This window comes from Erythrolamprus reginae, chromosome 10 (assembly GCF_031021105.1).
Source record: "Erythrolamprus reginae isolate rEryReg1 chromosome 10, rEryReg1.hap1, whole genome shotgun sequence".
Taxonomy (NCBI): Eukaryota; Metazoa; Chordata; class Lepidosauria; order Squamata; family Dipsadidae; genus Erythrolamprus; species Erythrolamprus reginae.
Window position 1 is genome coordinate 50297588 of NC_091959.1, and position 4681 is coordinate 50302268.

At 43.5% G+C, this 4681-nt stretch overlaps 1 long non-coding RNA gene across 1 annotated transcript; it reads left to right on the forward strand.

Moving 5' to 3' along the window:
* The first annotated feature begins 587 nt into the window (after nucleotides 1-587).
* LOC139173517 (uncharacterized) lies at nucleotides 588-2815 on the forward strand. Its single transcript, XR_011560042.1, has 2 exons — nucleotides 588-712; nucleotides 2515-2815. It is a non-coding gene; the product is annotated as an uncharacterized lncRNA (long non-coding RNA).
* Nucleotides 2816-4681: the final 1866 nt, after the last annotated feature.

Below are 4681 nucleotides of genomic sequence, written 5' to 3' on the forward strand. Positions count from 1 at the left end.
TAAAAACTTATGATTCATATTTAGGCCATCACAGCCCTTCTTAACTGGGTTTCAGGCTTTTACAGGATTATTCCCAATTCCTTTGATTTATCAAAATGCATCATCGCCTGTTAATATTAATATGGCATTGATAATAAAGATACAGGATAATAACGTTAAAATCCAATTGAAAAAGTGTATTTCTTTCTGTGGCTGCAATACCGAATTTGACCACAGGACGGCAGTTTTCTATCATTAGGCTCAAATAGGGATAGCGAGGGGGGGGGGGAAGCCCGCAGTTCCTTTGTGCCCTTCTGGCATTCCCTCACCAACTTCCTTTGGAGTGACCTTCTAAGCATGGCCGACTTCCTGTGTGTCCTTTTCTTGGCATCCCTTACCAACTTCCTTTGGCATCGCCCTTCTAAGCATGGCCGACTTCCTGTGTGCCCTTCTCCTGGCATCCCTTACCAACTCTGACTTCAGGTGTGCTCTTCTCCTGGCATCCCCCACCAACTTCCTTTGGCAGCATTGCTCACCTCCTGTCAGTTTCCTGCCCCCCCTTTGGAAACCCCGCCCTCTTCTCCATTCCCTCTCAGCTGTGAGGAAGGCTGGTTGATGACGTTTAAGAGCAGCGCCGGAGCAGCTTGGCCGATGTCTCTGCAATTGACCGGCCATGGGAGCTGAAGGACCCCTGCAGAGCGTGTGAACCGCCGGTGGAGAGCTGTGGGAAAAGGTTATTTCTTGTGCCTTTTCATTTTTAGTGCTGTTGTTGGATGTCTTCCTCCCTAAAATCAGTAGAGCTAGTGGTAAATATTCTATTTAGACCTCACACTTAAATTATTTCTGTCTCTATAGATATTAAATTAAGAATTGCTTAATCCTAGATTGAATAATCCTACCCCTGTTCTATTGCATCCTATTTATGATATATAAAAGAAAAAACCAGGTCCCAAACCAAATATTGATATTAATTGCATAAATCACGTAGTAACATCAAAATTCATTGACCCCAACCGAGAGAAAATTATCACTTTCTTCAGTGCCTTTCACTAAATAATTCTCTGAGTCTTCGGAGAAGGGCAGAATACAAATATAATAATAATAATAATAATAATAATAATAATAATAATAATAATAAATAAAAGAAAAAAACAGGTTCTAAACCCAATATTGATATTAATTGCATAAATCACGTAGTAAGATCAAAATTCATTGACCCAGCGGAGAGAAAAGTACCGGCTGGTTCTCTTCCACGACATATACACGTCTCAGATAATTTTGGTAACTAATTTATTTATTTCATAGACTCACACACACACACAGACACCCCCCCCCCCCCCGGCAGTCAATGGTGTCCCGCTTTACCAATGTTAAAATCTGGTCACCTTATGTAAGAGTCAGTTGTGTAGGTTTTGTGTTATTTTTGTGTGAAGAGCGATTATCCTTTATTATTAAAACATCATTAGTATTAATAGGCATCATAGGCTTTAACTTGTTTCAAGGCTTGCGCCTCCCATTAACCTATTAAAATTGATAATACTTTAAAAATATACAGGATAACTTTAAAATCCGATTTAAAAGGTCGATTCCTTTGTGTGGCTGCAATATCTGTTTTGACCACAGAAGGGCATAGTTTTCGGTTTCAAGATTTAATATTGAGGCCAAGGGACAGAATATCGCCAAGGGACAGAAGACTCTGCCATTCTATTGTCAAAAAAGGAATATGGGAGAGAAAAAGGAATCAACCCTCTTAACGCATTTTAAGTTTATTATTCTGTATATTTATTATTAAACTCCTTAATAACATTCATAGGGCAACAGGAGGCCCGGGGGTGGCAACGCAGGGAGAGAAGGAATCCTTCAAGAGTTAAAGCTGCCAGGCGGGGAGGGGCATCCCGTCCTAGCACGAACCGGTCAATCGCCAGGCGGAGAGCCAGACCGTTTGATCGGTCACAGCCGGGGAGAGCGGATATTCGAGAGCCAGGAGAGCACAGCCTCCCAGAGATTTTCACCGCGCCATTGGGTTTTTTCTTGTTGCGCATTTTCTCATTGTAACGGAATAAAGTCGTTTCTATATAGCCGCTCGTCTACTGATTCTTACCAATATTCAAGACTCACTTTAAAGCACAGGGCGGTTCCAATACCATATAACACTCTTTTCTCCCAAATTCTGGAACCCGGCCACTCGAGGGATGCAGGCGGAATCCTACCGAGGCAACGTTACATCAGCCCGCCTAGCGTGTCGCCGGCAAGATGACCATCCCGTCCTTTGCAGGGCACGGGGAGAGCTGGGCCTTTAAAGGCAAGGAGCGGGTGTTTTCTATAACATTTCTGAACAGGTGCCACTCGGTCCGTCGTCATAGATAGCGGCCTCTGAAGTCATAGCAGACCAGAAAGACCCCACATCCATCAGCTGACCCCACATCCATCGGCCGTCCCCGGGGGTAGGCAGAGGAGAAGGCCACCGTGGTTCCCCTGACGCAGGAAAGGTAGAAGAATAACGTTTGTTTTCCGTTTCTTTTTTTCTAAAATGAGGATAAAAGGCATTTGTCCAGAGTCTTCCTCAGAAGGCGTTAGAAGTGTGTTTCAGGGATTCAGCGCAAACGGAGCGAGCCCACGCCGCTACGAAAGAGCCAGAGAAAGAGCTTCAACCCAGCCGATGAAGAATTTGCTTCTTTCCACTATCGAGATGTGGTGGGGGGGAGCAGAGAACAGAAAGGAGACGGCTTTCAGGAATGGCTTTTGGCTGAAAGCTCAGCGAAGCTAAAAGATCCATCTCACTTTGTAAACCGTTATTATTATTTCTTTGCAATAAATACGCTTTGTTTTTAGTCAATGCAAGTTTTTTTTATTTATTTCGAAGAGCTCTTTGTATTTTTCCAAGGGCGAGAAGCCCCCGGGAAAAGTAAAGGTCCAGGTTTTCTCTCCCAAATTCGGGGAACAGGTCTCCGGCATAGTTACGCATAAGTAATAGAGGCAGAATTCCCTTTTTGCATCTTTGGGGAAAGATTAGTGTTTTTTGTATTTATTTATCGATGCAGGAAGGTGTGGATCGATCGTATTTATATGCCGCTCATTCCAAAGCGGATTCAGAGAGGCTAACGTGGTATAAGTAGAACAGTATTAAATGAAAATGACATTATTTATTTATTGATTGATTGATTGCATTTGTTTGCCGCCCCTCTCCGTAGACTCGGGGCGGCTAACAACAATAGTACAAAACATCACGTAAAACCAATACTAAAAACTAATACTAAAACAATTAAAAAACCCTTATTTGTAAAACCAAACATACATACAAACAAACATACCATGCATAAATTGAAAAGGCCAAGGGGGAAAGAATATCTCAGTTCCCCCACGCCTGACGGCAGAGGTGGCTTTTAAGGAGCTTACGAAAGGCGAGGAGGGTGGGGGCAATTCTAATCTCCGGGGGGAGTTGGTTCCAGAGGGCCGGGGCCACCACAGAGAAGGCTCTTCCCCTGGGGCCCACCAAACGACATTGTTTTGTTGACGGGACATATCAGTCATACAATAAGAATAATGTAACGTCTTTAAAAGAACCATACACACCCCAAGGTCAATGCTATTCCATACCTGCCAGAAAAGTCAGATCTTAACGGGTTTCCGGAAGACCGGTAGGGGGGAGATTGCACGAAATTATAAAAAGATATTGACAAAATTGAACGCGTCCAAAGACGGGCTACAAGAACGGTGGAAGGTCTTAAGCATAATACGTATCAGGAAAGACTTCACGAACTCAATCTGTATAGACTGGAGGACAGAAGGAAAAGAGGGGACAGGATCGAAACATTGAAATACGTTAAAGGGTTAAACAAGGTTCAGGAGGGAAGCGTTTTTAATAGGAAAGCGAAGCCAAGAACAAGGGGACACCATCTGAAGTTAGTTGGGGGAAGGATCAAAAGCAACGTGAGAAAATATTATTTCACCGAAAGAGTAGTAGATCCTTGGAACAAACTTCCAGCAGACGTGGTAGATAAATCCACAGTAACTGAATTTAAACACGCCTGGAATAAACATATATCCATCCTAAGATAAAATACAGAAAATAGTATAAGGGCAGACTAGATGGGCCACGAGGTCCTTTTCTGCCTTCACGCTTCTACGTTTCTCCGTTTCTATCTGCGTGGGGAGATTCGCCTTCCATCAACGTTTTGTCTTTTTAATATTTCATTCTGCTAGGAGAGAGGCGGGTGCGGACTTTCTTCATTAGGGAAACGGTAGAGCTGGGGACTTAGCCAACACCCTGTTTTATATAATAAAGTTATCATTTTTGTAGTACCTTCACAAACCCCTGGCGGTTTTCGTGTCCAATACGCAGCTAGTCCTCCAGAAGTGGGATTCCCTTCCCTTCCCTACCGGTTCACAAAAGCGAGTGTCCGCATGACTTCGGGATGGGTGGGCAGAGCCCCCAGCCGTTCGTGCTATCCTGAGAGAAGCGGCTGAATCCTACCACTGTTAAGTCCTCGGCTTATGACCATTGAGCTCCACATTTTTCCCAATAGACAAGACCCAAAACGGGACACGTGAGCATGTTAGTTGCTCATGCTAGTTGCCAAGCATCACAATTTTGAACACATGACCATGGGAATGCCATAAAAAAATCACTTTGTTCAGTGCCTTTCACTAAGTAATTATCTGAGTCTTCTTGAAGGGCAGAACACAAATATAATAATAATAA